The 21,886-nt window shown below is 48.9% G+C and overlaps 1 protein-coding gene across 4 annotated transcripts in view; it reads right to left on the bottom strand.

The window, feature by feature from the left end:
* LOC137420911 (heat shock 70 kDa protein 12B) overlaps window positions 1–21,886 on the bottom strand; it is a 134,067-nt gene that overhangs the window by 92,645 nt on the left and 19,536 nt on the right. The window lies entirely within an intron of this gene.

The raw sequence follows: 21,886 nt of genomic DNA, 5'->3' as shown, positions 1-21,886 counted from the left end.
CGATGTTTTGTTTGTTGTCACCTTAGCATGAAATTTTGCTACCCTCAATTCGTTCAAATTGTCTGATGGTTTGCCTCCGTACACACAAACCATTGCTCTGTCTCCTGCAGCAATGACCTCATCCTGTGTTGACTCTTTATTGCCGAAAATTAGGGCCTCTTGCTAGAACATTTCATTGTCCTTGAACAGTTTGAGTCCAGTGCCTTTGCCGATCCCAAAGACCCTTGATGTCGTGTCGCATCCCAGGTACACATACCGCCCAAGAAAATGGGAATCTGTTTGGATGTAGAGAATCTGGATGAAGAGAATGTTTTCACAGACTATCACCCAGAGCCTCTCTGACTTTGCCAATGTCCAAGTATTGTCTTGGATTCAATGAACCCTTTTTCGGCTCCGACATTAAGTAGAGAGTGTGCGCAGTATTCTTGCGAAAATAGTAGCACAGTAGTATCAACAAGTCAGTGTCTTCGCCAACAAGAACAGTGTTGTATTTTGAAGAGCTACAAACTGCAGTAGTTGCTATGAGTAGGTCCGCATCCCCACTCGCATGAAGCACTTCACAATGAGATTCTTCTGCCTAAGTCACACATAGGCGGATTTGTCGGCGACTACTGGCGACTGGAAAAATCGCCACCACCCGCCGACAATCGTAATGAAACCGTAATGGACGGTCGCCTGTAGTCGTGGTTATCCTCCCCAGGTCGGCTGCAGTCGGCAAGAGCCGCAAAGGGGCCAAATATATTTTTAAATGTTTAAAAACGGCGCGCTCAGTCGCACTCGAAAAAAATCCGCCATGCTGTCGTGATGGAACCGCCATGCTGTCGTCGGTATCCGTAATAAGACCGTAAAGCAGCCACAACCCAGTCGCTCATCGTCTTCCGCAATCGCCCCAGCATCGCCCCACCAGCTAGCACGGCAGAGATGCGAATGCCATACGGCCTTCCTGCGGCATCTTCCCGACTATGGGCCGACACTGTTGCGGCTGCATATCGACTACAGAAGAACTGCCACGTCTCCCCTGTGGCTATGGGAGACTGACGACGACAGCAGTAGGACTAGTGGCGGCCGAGTTATGGCCACTGGCGACAGAGATACGACTGCCTGGCGACTGCATTACGACATACCACGATTCCATGGCAAGACAGGATGGTGTGAGGGCCTCCGTGGAGTGAGGTCCTGTGGTGCCGACAAGGATATGGCTTTATTGTTTGGACTTGGGACTTTTGGGAACTTTATTTTTGGGACTTTGGTCCTTTGGAAACTTTATTTATGGGACTTGGGACCAGTGGAAATAATTTGTTGGACTTTATTTCCATTCTCTCTCCCTGCAGAAAAGTTTGATTATTACATTACAATGATACATCTTTATTAACTTTCTTATTGTACATCAAACATCTTTATGCTTCATGTCATCCATCATTGAAATGAATAAAATGAAATGTAAAATAGAGAAATAAAGATTTAAAAAGTTGTGTGAATCGTCTCCAATCGCCGGCGGTCTTATTGCAGTCTTGCGGACGTCGGAGTAAACCGCCACCCGGCCCCAATGCAGTCGCCGCGATCCGCCATCGGTCGTAATCTAGCCGCCAGACTGTCACCATGCTGCCGCCGTGCATCCGCAATGCAGTCGTCGTCGATCTTCAACAGTCGCCATCCCACTCGGGGCGTCGTCGCAATGCAGTCGCAATGTGGCCGCCTGCAGTCGCCATACTGCCGCCTGACCATATTTGACCGCCCGAAATCGCCAGTAGTCGCCGAAAAATCTTGATCGCCGGCAGTCGCCAAAATATCCGCCTATGAGTGACTTACGCATTCCAGTTTCTTACCAAGAATGTCTATGAATTGTTGCTTGTTCTCCTTGTTCCGAAGAAACTCTTCCTTCTTGACAGAAAGCGTCATGGTTTGAGAAAAAGATACCTTCACTGATGGTCGCTCACCCCTTTTCTGATGGGCACAGTCTTACGTTGAGGGACCTTCACGATAGCGATCAAACACGACGATAGCATGCCCGTAATGCCTACTAACATATTTCAGGTAGCGGTCAAGAATATCCTTGTACTGTTCACCTGACTGCCACGGTATGCGCTGCAATAGGGCACCGCCATCGAGTACGTATTGTATATCGGACGGTTGCGCAGTATCGGCAGGTGCCAAGGATTTGATTGCTGAGGCTAACGCTGGCTTATTGGCGGACAGCAAGGCATATTTGGTCTCGAACAAAGATGGAGGATATGTGCATAACTCACAAAGGAGTGCTTTGGATAAGTCTCCTACTTCAGTGCCAGCGATCACAAGTCTCTGGAAGAGTAACTGAGGGTCGATATTGATGTCTCCGTCTGGTGTCTTCATTGCAGACTCTGAGTCCATAGTTATGGCTTGACCCTTCTTCTTGAAGCTGTATTCAAGCACACGTTTACCACTCATCTGGCCCAAGAGCCTTTCTCCCACAGTTTTCGCCTCATCAACATTCACCGTTGTCTGGGAAACTATACCAGTGAAAATGTTGTGAAGAGTATCGTCGTCTTGAAAGGGATCCCTCTCATGAAGAAACTCAAGCATTTTCTGGGTATCGCTACATCATTCTTCTGTCTAGACTTTGATAGATCCTTGTGCTGTTCACTTGTCACATACATCACATCAGTGAGGTGTTGGAGGGCGTTGTTCACCTCTGCAAAGAAAGGACTAGCCATGACCCAGACTGAGCGTTGTGTCTCTGTCATCCCTCGTCCCCTGGTCAGACCACCTGATGTCTTCAGACTTCTCATAAGTACTTGTTCGATGACTAAATCTGTAGACAGACCAGCCCAGTATCTGTCGCTCCGTCGGACAACTTGGAATCCTTGGAGAAATTTCTGATGTACTTCTGGATGGTCCTTTGGAAACTCGGTCATCAGTTGCAGATATATGTGCAGGCACTTTGTGTAGTGTCTGTGTCCGGAAGCTGCAAGATATGGAAGCATGGCACGCAGGATATGCAAGTGAAGCATCCAATCCCCTGTTCTTTCAGATTTCAGAAAAAAACGGATAATGTCCACCATTTCCATGTATTGTAACCACAGTCTCGCTGTCCGTTGATGCCTTATTGTATCAATCACCTGATTGATTTTGTCTCAAATGACCTCCATCACCTTTGATGACTCGATGTCTGACACTGCTTGGTCACCCGACATCAGACCGTCAAACAAGTCGCCTGCATCATTGAGCTCTGCTGGAACTGTACGCTCGCTGTCTCCATCACTTGGGAGGTTCATCTGAAATACCTTCGAAGCAAGTTTTGCATTGAGTGCTGCATCAACGAGTAGATGTCCACGTATAGCTCTAGACACCGTTTGCCACTCATCATGTGGGTTGTAGTGTTGCTGGCATATGCAACTTCCAGAAGCTCTTTGAGTCCAGGACCAGACATCAGGTGGCCAATACACCCAAGAAAACTCATGAGTGTATGGAATCCTCCTAGTCTTAGAACAATCGAGTGAAGTTTGCTGTCCGCTGGCTCGCTCTTGACTATGGTGAGAGCTTTCCACCAAAGTGGTTGATCAAATGTCAGTATCGGGGTTACACCATATCTCTGCGCATGTTCACAAACGAAATGCAGTGTGGAGTTGATGCAGTCCAAGTCACTTGGACTGAGATCAATCATGGGCAGAAACATTATTGATGCCTCACCCGGATGTTCTCCCTTGTGTACCATCTGCATCATTCCTGTCCAAGAGGGCCGAGGTGATCGAACAGTAAGCGAAACCTTCCAGAGGAGGTCAACATTTGAGCTGATTTGTCTCAAGTCGGTACAGGCTGGAAGCTTCTCGTAGAGAAAGGACTGCATTCCTCCACATGCTGATGTGAAAGGTCATCCCGGCGTCACTCCACCTCTCGTTCACGGCTCTCGTTCAATCTGAAAATAAAGTATGATCCACTCATTATAATTGAGTATAATTTTATGTATTTGTTCAGTGGATCGACAGGTTTCAGAAAAATATCATTTTTTTTCTCTTGCAATTAGTGGTGGGTTAGGGGTAAAAGTTCGCTAGAATGACTGGACTAATACCTCCTCCAGGCTGAACAGTTTATGGTTTGTATCCCACCGATAGGTCAGTTCTGGACCCGGACCTGAACCAAAATCTAATCAGCTTGTTTTTGTCACCTAACCAACTCATTCACCGAGTTTAATCACAACTCTTCCATAACTTTTGTTTTTTAGATATCATGTTATATATCGCTTTTCGACTGATCTCTCAATGGTGAAGAATCACTTAAAAGTTAAATAATTCTCGTATCCGAATCCATATTGACATCTTCACAAAAATCGAATCGATTCAGTCTTGTAACACCCCCAACTGGTCTACCAAGTTTTGTCCAAATCCGTTCATAACGTTTTGAGATATCGTGCTATGTATGGGTTTTAGCACTATTACTCAATGGTGAAGAATCACTTATAAATTAAATAATTTTCGTATCCGAATCCATATTCAGATCTTCATCAAAATCGAATTGTTTAGTCCTTGTCACACACTCAACTTCTCCACCAAGTTTCGTCCAATTTTGTGTGTTTTGTTTGTCTGGTTGATTTGTTTGTGAAATAAATGTTAGCTCTTTCATGAGCCTCGATTCAGTATACAAAAAAAATATAAATAAATAAATAAATAAATAAATAAATAATCCGTCCTTAAGTTTTTGAGATATAGTGGTAGGCTATATACGCATCGGTTTTATCCCGAGCATACAATGATGAAGAATCACTTTAAAATTTATCTGATCCAGATCCGGATCCTCATCAATATTCAATCAATCCTTCCTTGTCACACACAACTGGTCCACCAAGTTTCGTCCAAATCCGCTCATTACTTTTTGACATGTGTTGCCATGTATCGTTTTGGTCCCATCTCCCAATGGTGAAGAATCACTAAAAAAAATTGTAGTAGCTGGATCTGGATGTTCACCAAAATCTAATCGTTTCGTCCGTGTCACATACACTATCTCTCTGCCAAATTTTATCCGAATCCGTCCACAACTTTTTGAGATATGTTCACAGACAAACAACAGACAGACAAACAAACAGACAGACAGGGGTGAAACATAACCTTGTTAGCCTCGCCACGCAAGGCGGGCGAAGGTTATGTTCTCACCCCTGTCTGTCGGTCTGTGAGCAGGATATCTCATAAAGTTGTGGATGGATTCAGACAAAACTTAGTGGACAGGTTGGGTGCGTGACAAGGCCAAACTGATTAGATTTTGGTGAAGATCCGAATCAGAATACTAAAAATGATAAGTGAAATCTTCACCATTGAGAGATAGGGCCAAAAACAATAAATAACACAAGTAAAAGGCCTGTCGAAAATGACAAATTGGAACAGTTTATTCGACGGTGCAGCCTCATGAGCGTGTCAAAGTCTGAAGCCTTGGCCTAGTGTGAGATGTAATTATATAATCTTTATTCATAAGACATCCTATGGACGTAAAGTAAAAATCAGTTTACTCTGCACGCGTTGCACATCACATGCAGCAAATTTCACCTCCCTGCGCCTTGTATTTATTGTTATTAAAAAAAAAAGATTCTGTACACCGCCCTTGAGGCTCGGTTTGCAAGCCACCGTCTACATTTCCAAAAGAAGAGACATAATTAACAGTGGTGAACACACTTTCATGTTAATAGATTGGCCTTTAAAACCTACCTTTATAAAGCAGGACAACCATCTGTACAAACACACAAACTGAGCTGTCTTTTATAAGGCAGATGATATTTCAAAAAGTTATGGATGGATTCAAACGAAACTTGGTGGACAGGTTGGGTGTGTGACAAGGACAAACCGATTCCATTTTGGTGAAGTTCCCAATTCTGATCTGGATACGAGATTTAATTTTTAATTCTTAAGTGATTCTTCACCATTGAAAGATGGGACCAAAAAGGATATAAGCCTATAGCACGATATTTCAAAAAGTTGTGGATGGATTCGGACGAAACTTGATGGATGAGTTGGTGAGGAGATGAGAACAAGCAGATTCGATTTTGGTTCAGGACCGAATCCAGATCCGACCTATCAGTGGGATACAAAATGTAAACTGTTCAGCCTGTTGGAGGTATGCGCTCTACCGAGTGCCGTTCTCGTTCTACTTGTAAAGTTTCTGAATTTCAGAGGAATTCATCGTGCAATGCCAAGATGGCCTAGATTCCACAGGGCGAGTCAAAATCACAGAAACATGGGAAGGAAAGGAAGCACACTTATGTAATTCCACTGCAACAAATGCAACATTAATTCTATGTTTCCGGACTTTTGACTCGCCCTGCATGAGCCACCCGTCTCTTAACCGTCTAGCCTAGGTTCGGATTTCATCCCTCAGGTTGACGTTAAGCCGGGTGTCCCGTCCGCCGGCATTAGTTTGGTGTCCTTCATGATCTCAAGGTGTCCTTCATGAAGAGTAGTAAAGTTATAGTTGGCATCATGAACAAATTCCAAATGCCTGCCATAACCTATGGAATGTGTTGCATCAGCGGAATAGCCGCACTCTCAGCCGATGATGCTACTCGCAGCCTTTTGCTATATGCTGGGGAAGAAGAATGCAACAATAAAAGAGCGTGCTGCTTCAGGCGGTGCACCAACAGTCACATCGAATGAAGGTATCAATTATGCGACTGTCCATCTCTATGTTTGGAGACCATAAACACGTGCAAACAATGTCCAAAAGAGAACACGACCTGGAGAGTAGTAAAAAGCATGAAACACACGAGTTATGCGAAGTGCGACCGTTTTTTGGCCAAATTCGAGCAATCTGTGTGTGTTAGCCCATGTACACGTTAAATGGAACTCAATATTTTATGTCTCCACCAATGAAGTCAACGCATTATGGTTTCGGGTTGTCCATCCACTTGTCCATCCGCTTGTCTGTCCGTTAATCCATCAGTGATAAGTTTTAATTACCGAGAAAATTTAACAATGGCCAGGAAACAATATCTCACCATTCTCAAGACCGAACTCTCTTATCTGTCTCCCTCTTCCAAATCCTGGTGGCGTCTCGTCAAATCTGTTTCTGGTGTTTGTTCCCCCTCCATCCCCTCCCTCACCTCAAACGGCTTAACAGCTGACTCCGCACGTGAAAAAGCTGAATGCCTCAACTCTGTGTTTGCCTCTAAATCTTGTGTCCCAAACCCATCCCTCTCTGTACCCACCGTACCCAGTCGTACCCAGCTGCTCCTGGACTCTGTGTCCTTTCCTCCTGACAAGGTGGAAAAGTTTCTGTCAACCCTCGACTCTGATTCTGCAACTGGTCCTGACGGCATCAGCCCACGGGTCCTAAAATCATGTTCTTCTGCTCTTTCACTCCCTCTTTCTGTTCTCTTCACCCTCTCTTTTGCTCAAGGTCATCTGCCATCTGCTTGGAAATCAGCCAACATCACCGCTTTGCACAAAAAAGGTGCAAAAACAGATCCCAGCAACTACAGACCAATCAGCCTTCTCCCAATTATCAGCAAAGTCATGGAATCCATCATTGCTTCAGATATTAAATCTTTCCTCTTCTCCAATGGCTTGATCTCTGATCATCAATTTGGTTTCAGACCTGGTCACTCTACTCTGGACATGCTGCTTCTGCTTTCTCAACAATGGATGGAGGTCCTCAACGCCAAACAGGAAATTAGAGCTGTCTCCCTTGACATTTCACGTGCCTTCGATACGGTCTGGCACCCTGCTCTGCTCTCCAAACTCTCCTCCTTTGGTATCCATGGAAATCTCCACGCATGGATGGCGGACTTCCTCTCTGGTCGTAGTCAACGTGTGGCCCTGAATGGGTTTCTCTCATCTCCTCTTCCTGTTCAGGCTGGAGTTCCCCAAGGTAGTGTTCTGGGCCCTGTGCTTTTTCTGGTCTTCATCAATGATCTCTCTGACTCTCTTGAAAATCCTCTCTATCTCTTTGCTGACGACTCTACTCTCTGTCGCTCCATTCCTCATCCCTCAGATCGGCAGTCTGCAGCCTCCTCACTCTCTGCAGACCTGGACAAAATCACAGACTGGTCAAACAAGTGGAACATGTCTTTCAATCCTGACAAATCTCACACTATTCTGTTACGTGGTCCCCTCGGTGACTACCTGGTCTCAGTGACCCCCGGACCGTGAGAGGAACTTCGCCAGAAAGTTGTATTATATATGCGCTTTCGCAACGCAATCCCTATGAATTCCACCCAAGAGAAAACTGATTTTCAATGATATATTTCAAGGGTAATGATACCATACAATTTCAATGATACAATCAAGGATATATTCCCCGAGCAATCCACCATCCACAATTCACACTCAACAATCAATCCCCTAGATGATTAAGATGGCCATCTTACATACGTGTGTCCCCTTTTGTACTCACGACCCCCTTTGGTCTCTGTCCCTCACAATGTCTCTGGGCCCCTCCTGACCAAGATGCTGGTCGGCTTCGCCGCACTCGGGCAGTTGAACGAACCCCGGGTGGACGTTTTTCCACCGGGCAGGTATCGTACCGGGCACCACGGCTGCAGCCCCCTCCTGGCCACGCGAAGCGGGTACTGTAAAGCAGGCAAAAGCCACACGCCGCTTGCAACGCGTGTTAGGCCCCAACGTGCGACCCGTACGCGTCTTTGTAGACGGTGCCGTGAACGGTGCCAGACGCTGGGTCGGTGTACGGCCCCACGGCAGCTTGACGTGTCCACCGGGTAGGTACCCGTCCCGGTAACTCCTCTCGCCAGACGGGCTTGGGAACACCGCTTTTCCACATGGCTCAATATCGATCCCACCTCTCGTCGGAGCGGGGCGAGGAAGAAGAATCCTCGTCGCTTCTCTCAACCTCGTGTCTTTCCTCTTCCGTTTCCGGTCTCTTTTTCCAGAAGGGCTCCTGACCCTCCAACCACAACAACCCTTAATCGACTACACATTGATAAGCAAAGACCTGAATAGTAATTCACATACATTCCCATAAATATGTAACACTCCCCCCCCCCTTCAAGAAAGAAAGTTTGAACCCAGCGAAAACTTTCTTTGCCGGCCAACTTGGATAAACAAACCAGATAACTCAACCCCCAAATCATCAGTTCCCCTGGGCAACAATTATCACAACTCAAAAATAAAGCAACAAAATTTCACAAAACCCCCAGAGATTTTCAAAGGTAATTCACTCTGGACAAAGCACCAGCAACGACATTGTCCCTGCCCTTTACATGTTCAATTTCCTGTTGGACTCCTGCCAAGCCAAACTCCATCTCCTGACCCTCTGACTTTGACTGTCAGTTTCTTGTGAATGAAGGTTAAGGGGTTGATCAAAGATCCAAAGTTAAGCAACTCGATAGCACTTTTTCCGGGAGGCCAAGCCGAGTATTCACTACAGGGATGCCTTTAGGAACGTGGAGTTCACGGTTAGTCCATGCAGGAAAGTTCTCTACATGGACGCCTTGAGGAACGTGGAGTTCACGGTTAGTCCGTGCAGGAATCTTGGCTCGGCGGCTCCGCCGCATTCAGTGCTTCAGCTTTTCAGAACTTCCCTAATAATTATGGTGGGACCGCTTGTCACTGTAGTCCCATGAATAGCGGTCTCCTTCTCGGCCACTACTTTGACAATCCTTCCTTCGGGAGCTGCCGTAACTCAGGGAGCCTCCATAATAATATTGATTGCGGCCACCACCAAAACTACCGCCCAGTTGTACTCTCCTGTAGACCTCTCGACGCCTACGAAATGCCTTCCCTACTGTTATGGTCCGACCCTCCAAATCCTTGCCATTCCAATTCTTCTCTGCCTCTCTGGCGTCTTTTGTGCTTGCAAACGTGACAAAGCCGAACCCTCTTGACTGTTGCGTTTCCCTGTCGCTTACCAACCGCACTTCCACCAGCAGCCCATATCTGTTGAAGACAGAGGTCAGAACTTCTTCCTCTGTTTTGAAGTTCAGTCCCCCTACAAATAACTTGGTACTTTTGTCGCCATCCCGAGCTGGTGTGGTGTTATTTTCCCTGCTGGGCTCTTTACCAACCCTCAGGTTACCATAAACTTGACCCCCGGCCAAATCATTCCCGATAACCACAGATACACCCTCTACAGGAAGTGTGGCTTGTAAACCGACGGTGACCGGTCCTGACACCAAATCGGACTCCAAATGGATGACATGAAGTGGAGCACTAACACCGCCCCCGATCCCCTGTAAACGAACACTATCCCCCGTTGCCGTCTCCTCGGACCATGGCAAAATGCCTTCAAGCATTAAAGATTGATGTGCTCCTGTGTCCCTCAATATCCTAACCGGTCTCCGGTTAGTCGAGGCTCCATCCAGTGACACAAACCCCTCTGAAATAAATGGTTGGTAACCCTTTTGATGGCGATTTCTCACAATGGCCATTGCATTTGGAGTCGTACTAGTCGACCTCCGCTCCTGATTTTCCTTTTTCAGGGCATAACATTGGGACATCACATGTCCAGGTTTCTTGCAAAAAGCGCAAGTAGGCCCGGAGGAAAAACTCGTGGTCTGCCTCGGGCCCCCCGGAAAATAAGTTTGTCTTGGGCCCGTAGCCCTCTGATTTCTAACAGTTGGGGTATCATAGTTGTCCCCATAATCATCTCGAGGCTGCCGCCATGTAAGGTCGTTCTCCGCACCGGGTGTTCCATAACTCCCCTGCTGAAGTCTAGGCGAGGAGTTAGGTTTGTGGACCCCTATTCGGTGGGTTAAGGCATACTCATCTGCCATGGTGGCTGCGTCCCACAACTTTGGTACTTTCTTTTCCTGCAGGTACACTTTGATGTCCTCGTGGACACACTGCTGAAATTCCTCCACCAGGATCAAGTCACGCAATGTTTCGAAGTCTTTCCCGACTCCTTTTGACTCACACCACCGATCAAACATGTTTTCTTTCACTCTGGCAAACTCCACATGGGTCTCACTCTCCCTCTTCCTGGCATTCCTGAATTTTTGCCTGTAAGCTTCTGGAACCAACTCATAGGCTTTGAGGATGTGCTTCTTCAGTACCTCATAATCTGCACATTGGTCCATTGGTAGCGCCGAATAAATCTCTTGAGCTTTTACCACCAGCACACTTTGCACTAGTATGGTCCAGGCCTCCTCCGGCCAGTTTAATTGTCGAGCCACTTTCTCAAAGTGTGGAAAAAATTTCGCGACTTCCTTTTCACTGAACGGTGGAACCAGCCTCACATGTCTGCCCACATCCCGGGTTTTCTGGTTAGGTGTCGACCCCGTCAGCAAGGGTGGTGCCTCTCCCCGTTCTCTCATTAACTCCAGCTCCTTGAATTTAATTTCCTGCCGAAGCTCCATGTCACGTTCCTTTAATTCCCTTTCTGCTTTTCTCTCCTCTGCTTCGAGTTCCCTTGCAGCTCTCCTCTCCTCTGCTTGTTTCTCTTCTCTCCTCTCCTCTGCTTTCCTTTCTTCTTCTGCTCTTTCCTTTTCTGCTTTCCTTTCTTCTTCTTTTCTTTCCTTTTCTGCTTTCCTTTCTTCTTCTGCTCTTTCCTTTTCCGCTTTCCTTTCTTCTTCTTTGATCCGTTCCTGGCTCCGTAATTGCAACTCCAGTTTCCGGAGCTCAACGTCTTCTGGTTCTTCGGGTAGCCACTCCCAGGCTAACTCGTCCCATGTTCCTAATCCCACCATAGATTGTATCACCGTGGCCTAAAACTCTGCCTTCCTCAAATTAGTTCGGACCTCCAAGTTAAAATGTTTGGCCAATTTCAAGAGGTCTGACTTTAGTAACGCTCGGAACTGTGCCTCACTCGGGGTTACCGCAAAGTTCTGTGCCACAAACGCCATGGTGCCTATCGTTAACACCTGTTAACCTTCACCCAATACTTTACCCCCAATTTCCCCAAAAATTTACCAATTAATACTTAATTAATAAATTTTAATTAATAAAAATATTATTTTATTATTTTATACAATTTTAGATCCTGGACGTAGACCCAATTGCGAATCCGCAAATCGTAATTTGGACGAGCCCCCAATTCTGTTACGTGGTCCCCTCGGTGACTACCTGGTCTCGGTGACCCCCGGACCGTGAGAGGAACTTCGCCAGAAAGTTGTATTATATATGCGCTTTCGCAACGCAATCCCTATGAATTCCACCCAAGAGAAAACTGATTTTCAATGATATATTTCAAGGGTAATGATACCATACAATTTCAATGATACAATCAAGGATATATTCCCCGAGCAATCCACCATCCACAATTCACACTCAACAATCAATCCCCTAGATGATTAAGATGGCCATCTTACATACGTGTGTCCCCTTTTGTACTCACGACCCCCTTTGGTCTCTGTCCCTCACAATGTCTCTGGGCCCCTCCTGACCAAGATGCTGGTCGGCTTCGCCGCACTCGGGCGGTTGAACGAACCCCGGGTGGACGTTTTTCCACCGGGCAGGTATCGTACCAGGCACCACGGCTGCAGCCCCCTCCTGGCCACGCGAAGCGGGTACTGTAAAGCAGGCAAAAGCCACACGCCGCTTGCAACGCGTGTTAGGCCCCAACGTGCGACCCGTACGCGTCTTTGTAGACGGTGCCGCGAACGGTGCCAGACGCTGGGTCGGTGCACGGCCCCACGGCAGCTTGACGTGTCCACCGGGTAGGTACCCGTCCCGGTAACTCCTCTCGCCAGACGGGCTTGGGAACGCCGCTTTTCCACACGGCTCAATATCGATCCCACCTCTCGTCGGAGCGGGGCGAGGAAGAAGAATCCTCGTCGCTTCTCTCGACCTCGTGTCTTTCCTCTTCCGTTTCCGGTCTCTTTTTCCAGAAGGGCTCCTGACCCTCCAACCACAACAACCCTTAATCGACTACACATTGATAAGCAAAGACCTGAATAGTAATTCACATACATTCCCATAAATATGTAACACTTACAATGTCTCTCCGAAAGGACCGACTGGACAACCCTCCCATCTACTTTCTCAACAATCCTCTCCAAGAAGTTCTTTCGCTCAAGCTTTTGGGTCTCACTATCTGCCATGATCTTTCTTGGGAAAACCACATTTCCAAGCTGGCCTCCAAAGCCAGTCGCCGACTGGGCATCCTCCGTCGTGCGAAGTCCTTACTTGGCACACCTGAGCTCCTCACCACATACAAGGCTTTCATCCGCAGCTCAATGGAATACTGTTCCCCCCTCTGGGCTGGTGCTCCTGCCTCACACCTTGCTCGGCTTCACGCTGTTGAGGCCAAAGCTTTCAGAATCATTGGAATCTCCTGCGATGTAGTCAACGCCGAGGGCCTTTCACTCACTCACCGCAGGTAGGTTGGTGGTCTTTCTGTCTTCTACCGACTCCTCTCCGGCCTTGCTCCCCCAGCTCTCTCTGTGCTCTGTCCCCCCAATATTCCTTCAGGTCGCACAAGATCTGCCTGCAACCCTCTTCTGGTTAAACTGCCAAAGTCTAGGCTCTCTGCTCACCTTCACTCTTTCATTCCCCTTTCCTCCCGCCTCTGGAACAAACTCCCCCACTCCCTTCAATCCCACTCCTCCCTCCAGGTCTTTAAAACAGCTGTTCACCACCATCTCTTATCGTCCCCCATCGAAAACCTTGATCTTTTCTACCCCCGGTAATTCACCCCAGAGTCCTTGCAGTGTTCATATGTTTTAATCCTCTCCCACCTCCCCCCAAGTCCTCCCGATGTCCCTGCTCTCAAATGTTGTGTTTGTGTCCTTCCCCCTCTCTTTTGTGTCCTTCCCCCTCTCTCCCCATCTTGTCTACCGCTCCCCTTGTTTTTTGTGTTTTGTGTGTCGGTTTGTCTTTTTGTGTGATTAATGTTAGCTCTTTCACGAGCCTCGATCTTGTATACAAAAAAAAAAAAAAAAAAAAAAATGGCTGAAGGTACAAGTAGAAGTGTACCAATAAGTCAAACTTGGTACAAGTATACGTATAATGATGCAAAGATTAACTAATTCGATTAGTTAATTAGGTTTGTCAAAGGGTCAAGAGGTCAAAGGTTCCATTAGGTTAAAAAAAAATTGTTACCGAGCTAACTTGTGAACCAGTGATGGGAATTTTGCCCAAACTTGGTGATGATGAAAACGTGAACTGATTCTATTTAGGCAACAAAGGTCAAAAGTCTGAGGTCATGTCAGGTAAAATTGTGATACATCAGAACAGCTGAGCTGAACTGAATAATATCAAATTTGGTACAAGTATGTATCCTTACTATAATTTGCGGACTGGTGTTTGTGTTTGTTTGACGTGCTACTCCTCCGAGAGTTATGGGCCAATTACATCCAGACTTGCTACATAGGATCAGCATATTCCCATTTGATGTATAGGCGTGTTTGAATCCTTGTCAGTGGTCTTGGGAGGAGGAGGAGGTGGGAGGGGACAGAAGGACACAATTCTCTATGTAAATGTGTATAGTGTAGCGCCGCCTCTAGGTGGGAGAGGGTATTACAAGTCCCACCCTTTCCAGAACAGTATTCTTGTCCACACGTTTTCCAGTGCTTTTGAATGTGTGTTTGAATTATAAGCAGTAGGCTTGTTTTTGCTTCATGCATGTAACCCGGGTTATTTTTTTCTTTTTGGGAGCAAATGAAACAGCTGTCAGTTGCCAATACACCGCCCAAATAAGGGTATGCGGCAGAAGAACGTTTTCCATGCTTGGAACAAGATCATGGGTAATCCGCTCATAATGATGTAGGGCAGGTACTCTGCTAGTAATGATGCAATATTTACTTGTGTGAGATAATAATGTGGTTGGTGGCATATCTGTCAAAGTCGAGACATCAAAGAGTGCTGTTCTAGTTACTCCCGCCAGGGAGTAATGCATTCACTCGTGTCCGTGTGTGTGTGTGTGTGTGTGTGTGTGTTCGTGTGTTTGTGAACAAGATATCTGGAAAAGTTCTGAACGGATTTGGATGAAAGTTGGTGGGATGATTGCCCTTGGGATAAAGAAGAATTGATTCGTTTTTGGTGAAGCTCAGGATATTATTCCCGATCGAGGAATTTTTTGAAGGATTTTTTTACCATTGGAAGATAGGGCTCATTGTTTTCAACATTATCTTCTATATATTCTATATTTAACATTGTGATATGAAAATAGTTTTCATATTTGTTGTAAATGTAGTTTAAACTCGTGCTTATGCGTTAGAGCGGTGTATTTTTTTTAGCAGCATCGTCTTCAATGTTCATTTTTTTTTCTAATAAAGACATATTCTGTCATTTTAAAACTCCCAAAGTGTGTATTAGGTTTCCCCGTTTCATAAAATGTATCGTTTGATACGTATAATGCTTTAAAACTGTTTTTTTTATTTTTTTTTATTTTTACATCAGAAGAGATATCAACATTTAGCTCAGCGAATGTCATTCGCGGTGTCAGTATTTGATGAACTTATAAAGACTTAGTTCCACATTTGCTAATGGCTGAGGTATATTAACAAACGAATAAAACAGATTTGGCAAAATTACAACTTTAAAAAAAAAAGATTGAGGAGCTGTGCTCTTACGCGAGTCGAAAGGATTGACCCGACAAAAGATGGGAATTCGTCCGAGTTCCTTTATTATAAAAAAATAAAATAACCACCTTTAGAGGCCATTTTTCCCCGCAAAGCGGGGGTTGGCCTTTTTCGGGAACCGTGGTTGTTGTTGTTTTTCGGTCCCCTTTTTGAAGCAATGTTTTACGACCAGATGCCCTTCCTGACGCCAACCCTTTTTGCCGCCTTTAACGACAAACAGGGAATTACCAGTGAACTGGTACTCAATTAGCCGACCTCGGAAGGATGACAGGCTGAGTCAACCCCCCTGGCGTTAATTCAGCAATCGACCGGGATTCGAACCCAGGATCCAAGGTGGTAAAACGAAAACTCGGGTACTCTCCCTAGCCCGTTTATCGGGTAGCAATATATATAAACACAATCAAACACGTCATGCCAGAAGCCACGCCTCCCAAGCCGGGCACAGCATGCCGATCGGAGCGTTTGCCCAGGAAAGGCGAGTCTGGGCATGCCCGGACGGCCTGGGCGAGCCCGGGAAAGGCGAGTCTGGGCATGCCCGGGCGGCCTGGGCGAGCCCGGTACAGTGATCGCTCCCTGGTTGCGTCATCGGCAGGTGTAAGGTGATTGTGTATGCTCAGCGGCAACCGCTACACGCGCCCCCCCAGAATCGACTTGCACCGGCAGGGTCAATTTAAGGGGGGTCCTGATGACCCGGCCGAAGCGACCCCTGGAGGGTCGTGGGGGGGGGGGTCCGGTGTGGTGGTGGGTGGTCGAGCGGGGGGGACCGTGGGGGGGGGGGGCCTCGCCGCGGAGGAAGGGCCAACCGTGGTGGTTGGTCGACGTCCAAGTGCGCCGGCTTGAGGCGGTCCACCGAAATCCGGTCCGACCTGCTGCCGACGTCGACGACGAAGGACTTGTCGTCCCGTCGCAGGACCCGGAAGGGCCCGTGGTACGGCGGCCGGAGTAGCCCCCAGTGTGCGTCATGACGCACAAAAACGGACTCCGCTGTGCGAAGCGCTGGGGGGACGTAGGACTGGGGGCCACCGTGGCGGGACGTTGGCACAGGGGCAAACCGTCGAGCGGCCTCCTGGAGGTCCGAGCGCTGGCGAGCCGCCGACCAGGGACTGGTAGCGTCGGGCACGAACTCGCCCGGGACACGCAGCGGCTGGCCGTAGACAAGCTTGGTGGTGGACGCTTCGAGGTCCTCCTTGGGGGCCGTGCGGAGGCCCAAAAGGACCCACGGCAGCCGGTCGGCCCAACCGCCATCCTGAAGGCCGGCCATTAGCGCGGCCTTCATGGAGCGGTGAAAACGCTCGCACAACCCGTTGGCTTAGGGGTGGTAGGCCGTGGTACGGTGGAGCTTGACCCCCAGGTTGCGGGCGACTGCGCCCTAAAGCTCGGAGGTGAACTGCGGACCGCGGTCCGAAGAGATGTCTGCCGGTGCGCCGAAACGGGCGACCCAGGTGGCGATGAAAGCCTGCGCCATGTCGGCGGTTGTGGTGGAAACGAGGGGAACGGCCTCCGGCCACCTGGTGGTCCTGTCCACCATGGTGAGCAGGTGTGTGAAACCTTGTGATGGGGGAAGGGGGCCCACCAAGTCCACGTTGACGTGGTCGAAACGCCGTTCGGGCACGGTGAAAGGTGTCAGCGGGGCCTGGGTGTGGCGGTGGACCTTGGCCCGCTGGCAGGCCGTGCAGGCATTGGCCCAGTCATGGACGTCCCATCGAAGTCCGTGCCAGACGAAACGCGCCGACACCAGCTTCTGGCAAGCTTTCCGGCCCGGGTGAGAAAGGCCGTGGAGGGAGGCGAAAATGCGGCGCTGCCAGGTAACGGGCACGACGGGGCGAGGCTGGCCTTGGGAGACGTCGCGGAGCAGGACAGTGTCTGTGAAGGGGACGTCAGCCAGGCGGAGGTCCGTGTCCACCGCCCGGAGGGCTTGCACCGTGGTGTCGGCGGTCTGGTCGGCCGCCATAAGCACGAAGTCCACGCCCAGGTGGACCGCGTTCACGCTGGCCCGAGAAAGACAGTCGGCCACGGCGTTGTCTTTTCCGGCGACGTGCCGGATGTCCATGGTAAACTCCGACACGGCGGAGAGGTGGCGCTGCTGGCGGGCCGACCACGGCTCCGTGACTTTGGCCATCGCGTAAACCAACGGCTTGTGGTCGACGAAAGCCGTGAACGGGCGGCCCTCCAGGAGGTGGCGTATGATAGTTCGTTCGGCGCGGAGCTGCTCATTGTGCATGCCAGGGAGCTGAAAGTCTCGGCGTTGACGAGGCGACGCCGTTTTACGTCGACTAGCAGCCTGTGCGCGCAGAGGAAATCGGCGCCTAGCAAAGCCATGGGCACGCTTGCCGTCACAAAGGTCCAATTAAAGCGCTGGCTGCCGAAGCAGAGGGTGACGATGCGCGGGCCGAAGGTGCAGATGGCCGATCCGTTGGCAGCGACCAAGGAGGGGCCGCAAATGGCAGTCTGCCTGTCCTGCTCGGAGGCGGGTATGATGCTCAGTTGGGCGCCGGTGTCACAAAGAAAACGCCTCCCGGACGCTTTGTCCTTGATGAAAAGCAAGTTGCCCGAGTGGCCGGCGCTCATGGCTGGTAATGAACGCCGGCCCGGCCGTTTCCCGACTCGCTGGAAGTGCACGGGGGTCAGCATGTCCGAGCCTTTTGTCCGAACCTAGCGTGGTAATAACACCATGCCTGGTCAGGTGGAGGCCCCAGCCGTCATGTTGGAATCGGTCGGCGTGGCGTGGCGGCCACCAGTCGCACTGGCAGTTCGGCCTCCAACCGCACCGGGCGCTCGGGCACCATGGGCGTCGCCTCGGACGGCGGCGGGCTCCAGGTAGCTGCCCCGATGTGCTGGCCTGCCGAGGAGATCTTGTCGGCTTCCCTGGCGAGGGCGCGGGGATCCGTGATCTGCGTGCCTGCCAGGGCGAAGTGTACCTGGCTAGGTAGCTGGCGGAGGAACAGCTCCCGGAAAAGAAAATCCGAGGAGTGCTCACCTAGCAGCGAGAGCATGTAGTCCATCCGCTCGGACGGGCGCGTGTCGCCGAGCTCGGGCAGGTCGAGCAGGCGTCGTGCGTGTTCTGCCGGTGAGAGGGCGAATGCGTCGAGGAGGAGCGTCTTGATCACGCCATATTTGTCAGCGGCTGGCGGGTGCTGGAGGAGGTTTAGGGCGCAGGCCGCGGTGGCGGAGCTGAGTGCCGCTACCACATGGTGGAAGCGGGTGTCGTCTGCGGTAATGCCTCGCAGGGCAAACTGGGAGTCTGCCTGGGAGAACCAAACCGCCGCGTGAGCCTCCCAGAAGGTAGGCAGTTTAAGGATAACTGCCGTGTCCATGTCGGGGGTCACCAGTGAGGAGCTGTGCTCCTACGTGAGTTGAAAGGATTGACGTGACAAAAGACGGGAATTCGTCCGAGTTCCTTTATTGGTAAAACGAAAACTCGGGTACTCTCCCTAGCCCATTTATCGGGTAGCAATATATATAAGCACAATCAAACACGTCATGCCGGAAGCCACGCCTCCCAAGCCGGGCGCGGCATGCCGATCGGAGCGTTTGCCCGGGAAAGGCGAGTCTGGGCATGCCCGGGCGGCCTGGGCGAGCCCGGGAAAGGCGAGTCTGGGCATGCCCGGGCAGCCTGGGCGAGCCCGGTACAGTGATCGCTCCCTGGTTGCGTCATCGGCAGGTGTAAGGCGATTGTGTATGCTCAGCGGCAACCGCTACAAGATCGCATATTCACCCAGGGTTGTGAGAGGCTGAAGAAGAAGAAACCTCGCATGGGCTTCCCAGACCAAATAAATAATTCTGGTTCTGGCTCTGCGATTTTCAGGTTTATTACTCCCGCCAGGGAGTAACGCATTCGATCGTGTCCGTCCGTCCGTGTGTGTGTTCGTATGTTCGTGTGTTTGTGAACAAGATATCTGGAAAAGTTCTGAACGGATTTGGATGATAGTTCGTGGGATGATTGCCCTTGGGATAAGGAAGAATTGATTAGTTTTTGGTGAAGCTCAGGATATTATTCCGGATCCAGGAATTTTTTTGGGAAATTTTTTTGAGAAAGATTTTTTCTGTTTTACTGCATTAAAGCTTTTATTCTTATTTTATAAATGATGTTTTCTCCTCTAATTCCGAGATATATCAAAATAAATTCTCTGACAGTTGGGGCCTACTTTCTTTTTCATTTATTGTTTTGGGGAGAGGGGATGTTAAACAAAACGTATTATTCCAACTAAACCCACGGCGGGAGTATGCGCTCTACTGAGTGGCGTTCTAGTTTATGATGATTTCATCTTTTTGAATGAAAGCATTCCATCGTTTTCAAAAAGAGGGGTTTATTACTAGCATAGCATCACATTGCGTTGGTTGCCCTTCTTATACGAAGAAAGTCGTTCACATGTGTAACATACTGTGATGTCATATCCTTTTCCAGGGCTCCGCCACCTGTTGGGTGCACCAAATGCTTTTTCCTGTGTCATCACTTCCAGGAATACACCGCTGTTTGCATGCTTGCTTCGCATCTCGGAATCCCTTGATTTGCTATACTATCAGTCTCGTAAGGACTTTACAGTAGCAACGAGGGTGGGATCCGGACCCACACGTGCAAAGCACAATGGATCACAGTATGTTACAACATGTAACATGAAAACCACTTGCTCAATTTGTTTATGGTGCAGGAGGTTCCCTTGTTGCGCTAAACCAGGCCATTTCCATAAGTTTACGTGACAATACTGGCATTGCCATCGCCTGGACAGGCCCTGATGCAAGAAACCACACCATAATGTAGGAAATGTGCAAGTCCCGCTGATCAGATGGGCATCTGTCCAATGGTAGAGGATACGTGAGAGGCACAAATTATCATCGGTGGGCAAGATGATCAAAGGAAAGAGTCAGCAGACACCACGCCCATCTCACCCATTCGGCCTTTCCTCCCCACCTCCTCCATTTGTGGGGGATAGATTCTTGAAAAACTACCACGAATCCGCAAATGTCAGGGCATTTTTTTCAAATAGGAAAAAAGGGGGATAGTTTCCCGGCGTTTTGTAATTCATCAGGAAATTTTTTTAAACTTTTAAAAGTTTTAAAACTTTTAAAACTAATATAAAGGAAAAACAGGATGGGGTGTTGATGGTGCTGAGGTGGAGGAACGGAAGCAATAAAAATGGGTGATCGGTAGCTGTTTTGCCGAGTACTGCAGGTTTCTGTGCAGCTCTTTATACGGCGACAAAACATCATCCAGGCCCCTCTTGAATTGGAGGTATCACTCCATCACTGAGTTGGCATCTTGCAATTTGTCAGCGACTGTCCTCAATCTTTCAGCACCTCAACCAGGAACTTGACAGTTAGCTTGAACTTCTCCACCTCTTCATCCTCTTATCTGCCCTCCTCCTCAGGAACCTTGGTGATGGCCTCCAACACCTCCTCAGTCAGCTCCTTCCCATGCGTAGGATAAGCTCCTCCAATTCTTCAGGCTTCATGTCGTCAAAGCCCTTCCCCGCCCATCTCCCATACCAACCCAGCAATTTACCGCCTCTCCTCGGTGTTGTCAGGAAAATCTCTGAGGTCGTTGACTCTCTGCGGCCATATATTTTGCTAGAAAGCATTGATGGTGGAGGCTTTGACTTCATCAGGCGAGTATTTGATGGTGCTGATGCAGTGGGCTGTGTTGAAGTTCTTCCAACATTTCCGACACCAAGTTCGAGGTCAATCTCCATAGTCTTCAAGATGCGACGGAAGGTGCAATCGGTATCCGTTTTGAAAGTGGCAATGACCCTTTGGTCTCGTGGTTGGATAATGGAGGTGGTATTGGGTGGCAGGAAGATGACCCTGACATTGACATGGGCCACCTCCTGCTCCTTGAGGTGGCCTGGGACATTGCCCTCCAGCAAGAGGACCATGAAGGAGAGGTTATTTCTTCCAGGTACCTCTCCACTTGAGGGTCAAAACAGTTATGGAACCAATCCATAAAGATCCTAACCCTAACCCTAGCAAAAACTAACCCTAACCCTAACCCTAACACCACCCACCTCACTCGTGTTAGCAGCACCACCCGTGCTAACCAGATGAGCACACATGACAGACCAGAGCACACAACCAGAAATTCTCGAATTTATGTCCAGTTAAAGGAACATTTTCTGTGCATTGCTGTCAATCCACACATCCAATGCCTTCTCCATTTTCTCAATATGAACGTCCCTGACCTATGTAACATCTTTGGGACGGTGCTGTGCTAAGCATGACACATACATGAATTGCCTTCTCGGTTATTTTGTTATGTACCGGAAAGTGGACTCATTTACACTATAATGTCTGCCCACAGAGACTGCCCTCTCACCCCTTTCTAGTTGGTCAAGCAGCTCCACTTTCTGGCTCAAGCTCATCCCTTTTTTCGACTTCTTGGGAGCAGACATCTCCTGCACTACTCTTACACTTAGGGCCCATGATTGATGGGAAACAATAAGCACAAAGTTCACGAGCACGAGG

Source organism: Myxine glutinosa, chromosome 2, assembly GCF_964187855.1.
Source record: "Myxine glutinosa chromosome 2, kmMyxGlut1.1, whole genome shotgun sequence".
In the NCBI taxonomy this organism is placed as follows: domain Eukaryota; kingdom Metazoa; phylum Chordata; class Myxini; order Myxiniformes; family Myxinidae; genus Myxine; species Myxine glutinosa.
The sequence above is the reverse complement of the archived record's forward strand: the minus strand, read 5'-3'. Positions and strand labels throughout refer to the sequence as shown.